This window comes from Anomalospiza imberbis, chromosome 13, assembly GCF_031753505.1.
Source record: "Anomalospiza imberbis isolate Cuckoo-Finch-1a 21T00152 chromosome 13, ASM3175350v1, whole genome shotgun sequence".
Lineage (NCBI taxonomy): Eukaryota > Metazoa > Chordata > Aves > Passeriformes > Viduidae > Anomalospiza > Anomalospiza imberbis.
Genome location: NC_089693.1, coordinates 6,545,587 through 6,559,598, shown reverse-complemented (window position 1 = coordinate 6,559,598; position 14,012 = coordinate 6,545,587). Strand labels below are relative to the sequence as shown.

The 14,012-nt window shown below is 46.9% G+C and overlaps 1 protein-coding gene across 10 annotated transcripts in view; it reads right to left on the bottom strand.

The window, feature by feature from the left end:
* The window catches only part of AKAP13 (A-kinase anchoring protein 13), a 210,074-nt gene extending 203,482 nt beyond the window's left edge, over positions 1 to 6,592 (bottom strand). For 5 of the 10 annotated variants that reach the window (XM_068203698.1, XM_068203700.1, XM_068203701.1 and 2 more), the window contains exon 1: positions 6,463 to 6,559. The gene's annotated coding sequence lies outside the window, so the exon portion shown is untranslated. Of the gene's footprint in view, positions 1 to 6,462 lie in introns of all 10 variants that reach the window. The other 5 variants (XM_068203714.1, XM_068203703.1, XM_068203704.1 and 2 more) reach the window with 2 other exon arrangements.
* Between the last annotated feature and the right edge of the window lie 7,420 nt (positions 6,593 to 14,012).

The window sequence follows — 14,012 nt, the reverse complement described above, 5'->3', positions numbered from 1 at the left end:
GTGCTAGGAAGCTGAATGTTCCACACATCCTGGTATTGAACCCCACTGTGCCCACAGTCACTGGTGTGGACTTGCTCTCACACCTCCCCAAGAACCCACAACCAACACCATGGGGCAGGAAACAAGGCCAGACAGCCCATGGTCTGAGCCAGCACAGCTTTTTGTATTGTTGCCCAGAAGGGAGAGACTTCACGCAAGCAGCCACTCTGTGCATCCCTAAAAAGTGGTAGAAGCAGAGCAACATCAGGCACATGGTAAAAGGAGCCTTTGGGCAAACCCACCCTCAGAATGAACTTCCACCAGGAGGTTTTTAACTGCTGCGCACACACACACTCCCACTTCAGCCTTCCCTGCACTAGAACCAGGGATACCTGCAAGAACACGATGACGCGGCCAGCACCCATGCGTGACACATGAATGGGTGAGTCAGTAGTTCGATCTGAAGACAGTCCGGTTTAGAACAACTGCTCCGTGCCAGAATCTTTGTTTGTAATGGTTTTACTTAGTGCAGCATTCAGATTTACAGAACAGTTACACCACTGAGGGCAGAGACACACTGGGAAAAAGATTTACTTTCCCAAGTAACTTTGCCAGAAACCTCAGATACGGTTTAGATGAAGATACAAATATGTCACAGATTTTAGCATAACTTGCTGCTCCAGTTTGCATTAGTCATGGGTGATAAAAAGCACAGAAAACTCAAACATGACACATGGGGCACTTTCTCTCCACACAAAGTTTTGATCACCATCATCAAATGACCTTTAAGATGACCACCTTAAATCACACTCACAGAGGAAAAAAGTCTCACCAAAATACAGCCTCATTTTTAAATGAATAATTTGTCACTTATTTTCTTTTCCCTTGCTCTCAGAAATAAAACCTGAAGGAGCTGCTTCAGAAGAAAATCCTTAAATTCTTCCTTTTACAGTGGATCAGGCTAATCTCAGAAGTGCTGCCACACTGCGAATAACATCTCACATTAAAAAACAATTTGGGGAGATCTCTCACTGTGTATTTCGCAAACGTAGCATTAAAGTAAAAACAGTTCAGCAACGAGACTAACGGGAAAGTTAGATCAGCCACCTGAAAGCAGTCAAAAAAATACAAAAAGAGACTAGAAGCAGTCTGAAGTTGTGGCAAATTTTGCATAGTCTATTAGAAAATTTCACAAGTGCTTGAAACAAAGACACAATGGATCACTTGCAACTACCTGTGCTCATACATTTTAAATATCATCTCAGAAGAGCAATGAGCAATCAGTCTCCACCCCATGATTTTCAAGGAAATCAAAAGGTGACCACATGGAAGGATCAAACCTACAAGAAAACTGTGATAGTTCAGTTGCCACATTGACTGAACAAAATATTGTGACCAGTTTTGGAAAGACAAGAGCAGCCAAACAGGAAAATTATTTATTATTAACAACTTACGGAATCACAAAAATTAAAAAAAAAAAAAAAAAAGAAAAATATGACTGAAGAGATTGGATCATTTTGAATATAAAAGCCAATTCACAGTCTTTATAAGGGGAAAGAGATTTTCAAGAAAAATCCAAGTGGTCCAGGAGAATTAACTTTATCAAGAGAACCTGTGCTACAGAATTATGAGTTCATTGAAGCACCATTCTGGATTCTGCAGCAAGGGCCACAGTGAAGGTCCTCCACCGACCATGGAAACCCTCAAGGCCCACACCACCAGCAGACCTTGCCCAGAGGCACCAAACCCAACCTCACGCCCAAAACATGCTTGGAATATACTGTATTTCAAGCCCTCAGTACAAGTGCTGTAGAAGGTGCTGACAGTAGTTTCAAGGATATTTTTTTCTTTAAGTTTTCTCCAATCCTAGTTTTTCTCACGCATATTACAAACCAACCAATAAATTCTTCAGCATCAGATTTGTAAATTTCTTCTCAATATATATAAAACAGTCTTGCTAGACTGCCTGACCATGTCACAACATGCAATCCATTACAGCTACAACAGAACTATAGCTTACTTTTTCCAAGGTATAACACTTTGTACTTTTCAAGGACTGTTGAATACTTAAAAACATTTGTGATTGCTTATTCTTCCCCTGTTCTTCAAAAACCTAGCAACCTATCTAAAATGGTTATAAAGAAAATTTTAAAGAACATTATTAAAATGGCAGAACTTATTTTGCAGAGTTTTCTCTTTGCTCTTGAACTGCTATCTTACGGAACTTAAAAATTAAACACTTTGACTTTTAGCTCACTGGCTTATCTCAGAAACATCTATCTCCCATGTTGTCTTCACATGCTATAAAAAAGGGATGGGCACCACAGCCAAATGCCTTATTTGCAAATGGAAAAGCACTTCCAAGAGTTTAGGATTTTCCTGGTGGAAGCATCCAACCCTCTGCCACAGCAGCTGCTTGTGGTAACACAAAGGAACACGAGTCAGGTAACTGATGCAGGTACAGAACTTTTTTTCTTAATTGACACAAGTTATGAATTGTATACACAAAAAACAATAATGTATTCTTAACTGGGATCCAATTCCCAGTCTGGTTTGCTGAACAGACCCAAAACCCCCAGTATGGCCCAGCTGGGGAACTGGAAAAGGCTGCTTATGCTACGCCAACACACACAAGAGATGAGATGACAAAACTGCAGTTCAAGTTTAGCACGATACTGAAACTTTTACCTACTGCATGTCTCCACCAGCCGTCTCCAGAAGGACAATAAACTCTTTACAGGATTTGTGGCGTCACAGCTTATTTGTCATGCAGACATTATGAGAGGAGTCACCCTGTTTCCCTGACAAAGCACCATAAATATACAGAGGTATATCGGTCTGAAAAAGATCTGTATAGCTTCAGTGCAGCAACAAGTTCCCAGCATAGCTGCTTTTCGTGGAGCACTGCCATCATATTTTCTTATCAGTAACTGAAGTAACTAACCAACTAACTCCCAATGATGGGCTTTGCCTTCTACATCTCCATAAAGGTCATTTGCAAAGGGAAAAAGGCAGGCTTGATAAACAAATAAATAAATAAATAAATAAAAAGAAGCCACTGTGCCACATCCATGGCTTTGTTTCCAAAAGCCAGTAAGAAGTGCAATGCCAGGCTAAAGTGTCTGACTATTCACTAAGTACAAGGAGTGGCTGATTCCCTCCCCACAGTGAGATTGTTGACAGCTGTTTTAGAAGAAAAAAAAGTGAAGCATGACTAAGCTATTCATAAAAATTGCATTATATCCAACACCCTAAAAACAAGTTTTGTTTTGGAAAAGGTGCAGGGCTCCTTGGACGTGACTGACCAGGTGATACATGCCAGCCCCAGCCAGGCTCCCAACTGGATTATGTCTCCTGTGGCAAACCCCAGGGCAGCAAAGAAGGACTCTACACCAGAGCTATCAGCTGCTTCAGGACGTCACTCACTGCCTTTATCTGTCCGACAGGTGATCAATGCAAGCAAGCACATGAGCACTTGGCACCGAACAGCACTCAGTAATCACAAGGTGCAGGCTGCAAGGTGTTTTCCTCCCCGGCTTTCCACATCCAACCTCTCATGTGCCTGCAAATAGGAGCTATCCTCCAGCTGGAAACCACGCCAACTGCCAACTCCCTATGCAGGAGGCTGGTAAAACATGGGGCCACAATCACACAGGGAAGCCGTATCACGCCTTTATGGCCTCCTGGACTATCCAGCCTTTTCCTCACGTTTTTAACTTCTTAGCAGTGCCTTCTACCAGCAGAGACAAGCCAAAACCAAATAGTTCCTCCCTATCAATCAGCTGTGTGGTTTAGCTGACTTCAGGCTATTTATTGCCTGTGTGGGGAACCCCTATAGAAATAGCATTTAATAGCACTCAAGTAGATTGCAGAGATAACCAGCTACAGTAAAAAGCAGAAAAGCTTCCAAGCTCCTTCAAGGTCAGTTTTACTGGCAAGTGGATCACCACCAGGCAGAGAAAACTGATATGTTGGTGTCCTGGAAACAGTGGGAAAAAAAATAGGTACAGCAGGCACTGCAGCTTCTACTAACAATTTTTTTGTTAAGTAACTATTTATTAAAACTTAATATTCCAGCAGAAAATTATATGAAAGAACCCCACTGCTTTTGTAACACAGGAGCATGTGAACACCACCAATAAACCTACCAATGTTTTTTTCCTCTAGGATAATTTATTGAGTGCTGTTCTTAATTCATGCTTTGGATAGAATAACCAGATTCCTTTAACAGTACTTAATCCTCCTCTTAGCACAGGAGTGTACCCTAGACCAGAACACGGCTTACTCACAAGTATATCCTGCTGAGAGATTAGTGAGTTCTGCATATGCCTGAGTCTCAAAGCTGCGCTATGCACACTGTGTTTAAAAACATCCATCATCGCATAGTACCTGGCAGAGCTCTGTTCCTTTGAGAAGCTTTGAGTTCTTAAATGTGTTTCCCTCCTTTGATGCAGCAAAGCTGTAAATCAAGAACATCGAGCTCCTGCCTTTCTCTCTGGCTGCAGTCCCTGGCTGGACTCTCTCACTTCGGACACGTCGTGTCCTCACCTCTCGGGCTATGCCGGCCATCCGTGGCCGCCGGAGCCGGGCAGGAAATCCAGGCTGGAACGCTGTCATACAGCACAGCTCATGCACACTACCTGCAGGGGACTCGTCATTCAGGCTACCTACAAAACCTGTCTGCCTGGCAGAACTCAACATCCATGCCCTTCTAGCAACAGCCCCGGGCTAGCCCGTCTGTCCAGCACCAGGCAGCGCTGCAAGGACAGACGGCGATGGAGAGGCTCAACCCATGAAATGAACAACAGTCTTAAACTCGTGCCAAAGATGATCGTCACCTTGCCTAATGCACCCTTACTCTGCTATCAGCCTTGTAAAAAAAGCAACCAAAACAAAAAAGCCCAAACAAACCCAATTCCAAGTTTGCGAACAAGACACTGTCACCATGACCCAAAGCACAGCAAATGCCCTTCTACTACAGACAGCAGTTTCTATCCACAGAAGGGATGTTATGAGGTTAACAATCAATCTACTCCCACTGCTAAGGTATCTATGTATAAAAATACACCTCCTCTAACACCACAACAAATTATATCTCACCTTCAAGGACCCATGTGGAACTTAGTTCACCCTTACAGTTCCACAACAGCTCAGCAAGGGCGTGCCAAACATGAGAAACACACCCAACAAGGGACTCAAGGAGAGTCACCACAAACAGAAATAATGTCACTTGGCCCTTTAAAACCGATTAGATTACATTAGCCAAAACTCCCAGTACACAAGACATCCACAGATCTCAGACCAACTGTCTAAACTCAGCTCTGAAGCTACATGCTTTACATATTTCTACTGCATCGCATATCTCCATGAGTACCTAAAGTTTTACGGCTGACAGAGATTACAGAGAGCCACAGCGACCAACTGTCCTACAGCAGTGCAGGATTTCTAATCCCTTTATCGAATCCCTATCAGGTCATCCACAGCAGAATTGGTACAGTGCACTCTTAAAAAAAAAAGAACTTTTTATAAATCACTTTTTTCCCACTTCCTATCTCCAGCTAACATGAAGCCCTGTAAAGGACACTGGAGCAGAACCAATTCCAGAGGTCAGCAAAATCAGATTCTGCAAATCCCCACTCCTCTATATGACTTGTGGTTACAACACAGTCACAGAAGGTGGATTAATAAACCCCAACAGTTTACAGGTTCAGAAAAACTACTATTTCGCAATCCTCATCCAGAAACTCCTGCATTTGCTTCAGAAGAAGGGTCTGCACTCGAGAAGGAACAAAAATAATTATATTTTCAAGCAACAGAGTGAAAGCATGAAATAGACCCCACGGCAATGACCCTCTGAGTGACACCAAAGGCCACTGAGACCCAAAGATGACACACACCAACACCAGCGTGTTGCGGGGGGGTCTAGATAAGAATCCGCGGTGACTTTCCGCGGATACAAACTGAGATACAAAGTTGTGTCTGTGAGCCTGGAGCGGGGTTCCGACCAGGATACAGTGTTCCAGTGCGGAGGGGCGTGGGGGCCAGGCGGGTGCGTGTCCCCGGCACACTCCCGGGCACAGCGGGGCTCGTCCCCGCGCGTTCCCCCGGCAGCGGGGCCGCCACCGCCGCCCGGCTGCGGGGGGACCGCGCCCGGCCCCGGCCCGCAGACAATAGCGGCGGGGAGCAGCCGCGCGAGAGAACGCTCCAAATAAATGAAAAACTACCGAGAGCCGTAAAATGGAAAGGAATGAAGCCACGCGGAGGAGAGGAGCCGCCCGGAGCGGCTCCACGCGAAGTTGCGCGGAGAAAAAAAAAAAAAACCCGAGGACGAGGAAGGGCGGGGGAAGCGTGCGAGGGCGCGGGAAGGGGCGGGGGGCTCCCGCACACCCCCGGCCCCGGGGAGCGCCCACCCCTCCGCCCCCGCCGGCGGCCTCCTCAAACTTTCCCCCACCCCTTCGCCCAACTCCGGCGGGGCAAACTCACCGCGGGGCCCGGCGGGCGGCTTCGCCCCTGGCAGCGGGGCCGGGAGGGAAGGGAGAGGGACGGGGACGGGGAGGGGGCGGAGGAGGCGGCCGGGCCGGTGCTCTCCGCCCGGGGAGGCGGGCAGGAAGGAGAGGAGGAGGGCCGGGGGCTGCCGCCTCGCAACCTGAGCCGCCGCCGCGCCCGCCCGGCCCGGCCAGCCCGCATGCGCTGCCCCGGTGGGGCCGCCCTAGGCCGGGGGTGCGGGGCCGTGCGGAGCCGAGCGGCACCGGCGGCACTCGCTGGGGCTGAGACCCGGCCCTGCCTGCCGTGAGCAGCGCTGGGGAAAGCCCCGCTCCCTGCCCCGGGGGCTTCTCCCTCGCCTGTGCCCCTTCCCGGTTGCTCGGCTGCTGGGGGAGAGGCGGCGGCGTGCGTGTAACACGGTGGTGCGGGTCTGAAAGAGCGCAAGCAGCTGCTGAGGCTGCGGGTTTGTTATTATCGAAGGGGGACCTGGGGATTGCTTCATGCCTGGAAGAGTTCAAGGCCAGACTGGATGGGGCTTTGAACAACCTGCACTGTGGGAGGTGTTCCTGCCGGTGGCGGGGAGGTTGGAACTGGATGATGGTGAAGGTCCTTTCCAACCCGAACCATTCCGGGATTTTAGCATCCTGCCTTCCCACGTGCTGAGCTCTGGCTGTAGGGCCTGTTCTGGTGGGTGTTGGAGTTCTGGCGTCCCCACTTCCAGCGGTTAAAGGCTCTCCTAGTGCCCAGAGCACGAGCTGTCCAGGTGTGAACAGAATCTGCTGCACATCTGTACCTGTCACAAACCCAGCAGCTCCACTTGAGTCCCACCAGCCCAGTCTGCAGCCTCATCCTGCTCCTCACCCTCTTTCTTGGTTCTCCTATGGTTGTGTAGGTTTGATGGAGGAACATCTCCTGTACCGTTCCCACGCCTTTCCCTGGAAAAGCAGTGGAAACGGCAACCCACCATTAGCAAATGAGCTCATGTGGTCTGTGGTCCGTGTGCGGCTGGGCTGGAGGAGGCCCTGTACAGTGAAGATGCCTGATCTCTTGTGGTGGTGACTTGCCTTCAGTTACCGTTTTTGTTGGAAGCTCTTTGGAGATGTGTACATGTGGTGGCCCAGCATTTCCACTTTTCCAGCATTCTGCTTTTTCTCCAGCACACATGTGTCCTGCTAGCCCTGGCAGTGGCTGCATGATGATGTGCACAAAGGCATTATCAGCACTGAGCTTAACATGTATCACTTCATGAGAACCAGCCCAAAAGCACTTCACAATACTTTCCAGAGATTTTGCTTCTGATCAGAGCACTGGGCGAAGGCTGCAGGTACATATACATGATGTTCGCTCTAAGTAGAACAGAAAAACCAACACTGTGTATAGTGCGGAAGATTATCTCATGAAAACCCTGCACGTGAACTTGGCATTGGCTTCCAAAATATACTCTGTTGATTCAGTTGAAAGCAACAGAAACAATAAAAATGGTTTCAATGCTTGTGCATTTTGGTCGTTTTGGAGACTGGAATGTACCCGCATTGTACACCCTTAACAACCAGATATAAAGCAGTAGGTTTTTTTCTTACATGGCTCCAGTAAAATAAGGCACATGAGAGCAGGGACTCTGGAAAAATATTTTCCTTTGCCTTAGTGCCATCTGTACAAGAAGGGCTTATGGGGCAGATCACTGGGAAGTTCCCAGCTCCAAGAAGAGGGGTCAGACACAGCGATGGCTCAGCAAAGAGCACCATCTAGTGAAAGGCCACGTCTTGACAAAGAAACTGTCCCCTACAAGGTTCCAGCCAAACAATGACTGACGCAGCCCAGCCCAGCCCAGCCTGCCTCATCGCATCTGTAGCAATCACGAGCGAGGTAGCGTGGTAACAGATAACACCTGCCTAAATTTTCCATAACAAGAAAGCCGAGATCTTTAGCTCTACCCTCTTGGTTGTCCATCAATGGAATATTTGCTTGTCAGCTCCATCCTGGCAAATCAATCTCTGTCTTCTGCTGCCTCGCCTGGAGCTGACACAGCCCTGGTCTTGCTGTAGGTGCCCCCCTGTCACATATAGTGGGGGTCAGAAGTCCCAAAGCAGGGATTCCCTGAGTCTGAACCAGCTGTGCACATGCCCATGCAGATGGGCTTGTATGTGCCACTATTGCAAAGACTTTGGAAATGCTTTTAGGGTGCAGAGTGTGAAGATCATCTGTCATCAGGGCTGCCCAGAGGCATTTAGCATAGTCATTATATTCCAGACTGGGTGGCAGGGAAATTAGCATGGAAAATATTGAGAAAAGACAGTGCAGCAGCTTAGCACCAAGGCAGGAGGATCAGCTGGTTGGCCCCATTCATGGAAGATATTCTGGCCCATGCAGTCACAGAAGGTGAATCAAAACACAGGCAGAGATGGTGTAATTTTCCGTAAGAAAAATATTCCCTGCCGAAGTGGGCTTCTCCAGCCTCCCACATATCCCTGGAGTGCTAGGTGCTGGTGGTAACTCAGGAAGAGAATTAGCAAAGGTAGACAGCGCTGTGGGATGGGTAGGCATCTCCCCAGACTGCCAAGGGACTGGACAGGATCTCAGTTTAGATTTGAGCCCAGGTGCCCCTGGCCTGTGGGTGGGCTCCTGATGCCCCAGGAGCAGAGACCACTGAGCATGTGCCACAAAAAGGCTGCATCAACCACTTCAGATGCCCAGCCCCTGCTCTCAGCAGCAGTTAACACATCTTTTTACCTTGCATTTCCCCAAGATTAGTCTGCACTCTACTTTAGTCTTTAAATTATCCACCCCCAAATTCTCTATATCAAAATATCCTGTCTGCAAACACACATCACCACAAACCAAAACAGGGAGGCAGTAGATTAAGGGAAATTTGTGCAGCACTCTGTGGATGCCAACCTCTTGACAAATCATTTGCCTTCAAACCATCTCTGACACTAGCTCCCCTGGGTTCCATCCTCTGCTATATGCCCAGGTCTGTTTTCAAACCTTATAAAAATAATAAAATATATCAGATGTTCTTTCATTGCCTCTTTCAGGTTTTAATTTGTCACAAGCTTTGCTGCAGGGCTCCATGCTTCTTGCTAGGGAACTGGATTGAAGTGCGAGTTGCACTCATGAATGAGGCTGGAATTTGGTTCTGCACAAAATAATCTGAACATTTGTGTGTAGTGGCATGAATTAGCAATATGAGCACATTGTTCCCGTTTGCTGGAAATGAGCTGTCCTTGCAACTGAATAGAAAACAGAGTGCAGTGCAATGATGGAAGCAGCAGCTATCAAAGATTTGTTTTCATCATATCCAAGCTACAAAACTGAAACACTGAGCATTAGTGTGGCTGACAACAGTGTGTGGTGTTTTCTTTATGTCCCTCCTTGTTTGAAGCTAGTGCCTGGTAGCTGAGAATAACAGCAGCTACATCTGAAGAGATTTTAATATTATTTTCCTTCTTGAAACTCTACCACTGTAATTTCTAAAGTGCTGTAAGAGGTACAATCTTTGCTGCAAAATTATGGACTGTGGCTGAAAGCAGCCTTCAGGAGAAGTTAACCCACTCTTCTGGTCAGAACTTTCCAGTTACTATTGTTTAAAGGACATGCAAACCGGTCAGGGAACATCTCCGCTGACAGCCCCACTACTGTGTATAACATAGATATCTCAGTTAAAATGTAAAAATTAGTGTCTCACATTCTTCAAGCATTAGAGTTCGCCCTTGGCAAAGGAGATGGTGTGGAATGGGTGAACTACAGTAAAACCCACCCAAAACACAAAATACTTAATGACCTGCAAAATTAAGTTAATGAATTAAAATGAAGTTCCCTGGGTTCTTCTGCCCCTCTGTGGAAAGTTTGGGGGGCTCTGCTGGGAAGAGAAGGGGTGCAGGCTTGCAGGTAGGTGTCACCCACCATGCACCCCAGCTGCTCATCACAGCTCTTTGTGATGATTTCTCAATTCTGGGAGGCAGTGCTTATCAGTTGCTCATGCAGATGTCATTTGAGTTGCTCAATTGGTGGGGCACATCTAGCAGGTCCACCTCTGCAGCTCACAGGGCCCCTCCAATGCTGATAAGCTGTGCTAACACCAAGCTCTCAAAACTCCCCTTCACATATATCACTGTAAGGCCTGCCATAAATGCTGTTTTTTATTCTGGTCAAAACTTCCCAGTTACTATTGTTTAAAGGACATGCACACTGGTCAGGGAACATCTCTGCTGACAGCCCCAGCAGAATCACACCCACCTGAATTTATGACAGGTACAAATCATCTTATTTCATGTCATCCTTACATATCCTCCAGACCAAAGAAATCTGGTGAAGTCCATGTGGTACCTGCACTTGCTGCCTTGCTACATCTCTATCTGTAACTTCACTGAATCATTAAATGTGCTGATTTGGAATGGACCTATGAGAATCATTGAGTCCAACTCCTGGCCCTGTGCAGGACACCCCAGGAATCCCACCATGGGCCTGAGAATGTTGTCCAAACACTCCTTGAACTCTTGGAGGCTTTGAACTGTAACACAGAAACAAGAAATAAAAGCAACCAAAGAACGAGAACTCCAGTCACCTTTGCCATCCCACAGGAATAAGATCTATGCAGGTGTGTTGCAAAAAAGGTGACATTTCATGCCCTCCTGCCTGGTCTAATAAATAATATCCAGATTGGATGGGGCCTTTGAGCAACCTGGTCTAGTGGAACGTGTCCCTGCATGTAGCAGGGGGGTTGGAGCTACGTGATCTTTAGGGTGCCTTCCAACCCAAACCATTCAGTGATTCTTTGCTAATAGCAACTACAGAAGTAACTCACACAGGCAGCCTCCTACTGCCTTTGCCAGACCTTTGAAGATCAGGCACTGTTTCCTTGGCCCAGAAGAGGCTCAAGATATAACTGCAGGCTTGCCCTCCATTCAGCCCCGTGGGATGGTGTTAGAGCAGAAGGAGGGATGAAAGGGGACTTGCAGGCTCCAAAAACTGTCTTTAATCCTCCTGGGACAGTTTTCTCTTTCACTTGGGTTTTATACGTCATGCTTTGTCAAAGCACACTGTTTACAACCACCTGCTCTGGCCATCCTGTTCTTTTCAATACACCTTTTAATTGAATACAGTTCTATTTCTGTCTTCAGCAAGCGTTGTCCAGGTACGTGCAGAGCAAGGGATAGGCAAATCTGTGCCAAAAGGTTTTACTGAAGTATCAGAAAACATTCATCAAATCAGTTTATGAAACTGAATTATGTGGGACCCCAGGAGTAAAAAATGACAAACACAGAGAGTTAAGTTGATAGCAGACTAGGATAAAAGCTTTTATCAACACAGTCTATAAAACTAATCAAATGCAGTATATTCCCAAAAAAAGAGAGCAGTTTCCTCATCCTTTGCACTCTACTTAATTTCCAATCTAAATATCATACAAGGTAGATTACAATTAATCAATTCAGCAGATCCCACAGTAAAGCAACTAATCAAGAAAGTAACATGTGCATTTGCAACCAATTATCTATTACCATCACCACGTGTGGCCAGGATGCGAACGCTTATGGCACCCCTGGCTTCTCTTGAATCTGTGCCAGAGCTGATGGCTGTATTTGCTTTTTGTGTGTGGCAGCAGGAGAAACTGTTAACATCTAGGTCACTTGACAATATTTGCTTGAGTCTTGCAAATATTATGAAGGGTGAAACAGGCTGAAATTGAATGTGCAGTGTGGATGTGCAAAAGTGTCTTTTTCTCTGTCTAGGACCTGAGTGCTCCATCTATGACCTGTACTATTCACATTTTCCCTGCAGCTGTATATGGACTGGATAAGACCTCCCAAACTACAGAATGTGAGAGAGGAGAGTCCTCCAGGTGCTGGGAACCATGGGTAATGGCAAATATTTCCAGCTTATCCAAACATATAAGCACTTTCTCCCATTCTTTTCCTTGCATGAAATTCGTATCCTTGCCCAAACTTTTCCTATGGATCTTCACAAACCTGCCAAATGAAAAATAAGTAGCAAGAGAGATGCCTTCCTCAGAAAGGCAAAGAGGGATTGTGTGATTCACAGAGATCCAAGTGCACGATGGAAGCCCCCATCATGGACCATCCGCTTCAGGCACAGGAACAAAACCTATGGGTTGAACTGCTTTAAAACTGCTCTGAATTTCCATCATCAGCCGCCCACCAACTGTTTTGCCAACACCTGTGTGTTACAACATGTACCTGTAGCAGACTGTTGTGGTTGGCTTCATATCTTGAGAGCAAAATAGACTCCTTTTATAGAGATTTCCAGTGCTAGACAGCCAGAAAAATCCTCAGCTCGTCTCATGAAGCCTCATTTTCTCACACACAAGTTCTGTACCCACTGCCAGTCAGTCAGCCCAGCTCTGCAAGCTGACATGCACCCACCAGATGGTCCTCGTACTTCTGCACAAGAACTGCTGATGTGCACAAGGGTCAGCAAAAATGCACCGTGGTTTTCCTCAGTTTAACACACTTCCAAGTCACAGAAAAGCACAAAAGGCCATTGAACATCTCTGTTCAGCAGCAGGAACAGTTGGCCTGTCAACAAGTGCATATCTCTTGTAGCAGTAGGTTGAAATAACCTCAGCTCTCAAGAGGGGAAAAGGAAGCTGCTTTATCATGTGTGTATAAAATGCTGTGTGGGTCCTAGGAAATCAAACTAATGCCAGGAAGGACAGCAGAGGTTTGGACATTCACTGGAGGCTGTGCATGCATGTAGTGATGGAATATGGTTCAGCATGGCAAGCTCTGAAGAGTTAATCCTGAATATGCACATGGCTTTGGTAGAGTGGTAGTCCTTAGTGCCAAAGGAGGTTCTCAAGGAGAAACCAGGCTCACAGTCACTCATCTCTCCACATTCCCCAGACCAGGAGAGGCAGCATAAAAAGATCATTTCTCCATTCCCTTCTCTGCCCCCAGTTGCAATGGCTCTGGCTGCTGAGACAGCATGAGCTTGGCTGGCTATTTGCAGCAGCAAGCCTGGGGGACATGCTGCGAGATGGACATGCTGCAGGGTTGGCATTCTGGCCTGTCAGGGTCTCCCCTCACTCTGTAATGCTAGACTGCCTCTCAATTATTTCTTAGGAGCTTGGACTAAGGAGCCCATGTCAGGAATGGGGTATGGCATCTCTGGCATCCCAGGCTGAGCAAGTTGTGTTTTGCAGCATTGACACACTTTTGTGTGGAAGGGATCTCTTTCCCACTAAGCAGCCATCACATGGTATTTTTGATCACCACCTGTAAGCAAATCCAAGCACAGCTCATTCCAAGGTCAGCTGGGTATTTCTGCAGACTTATCTCCAGCCTTGCAGGCTGCAGAACAGGCCACTGCACTGGTCATTTAAACCTCTGATAGATCAAACAGAGATAGAACTGATCCAGACTGGCAAGAAAGGGATTAGGATCAAACAGCCTCCTTCATCCCTGCAGCTCTTCATTGACAGGTGTCCAGGATGTCATTACAGGCAGCAGACAACTTCAGCTAATGAGGTCTTTGTCTTCACAACTATATTATAATTTTTTTGTCAACACAGAGCTGTTTAACCCATCCTCAGA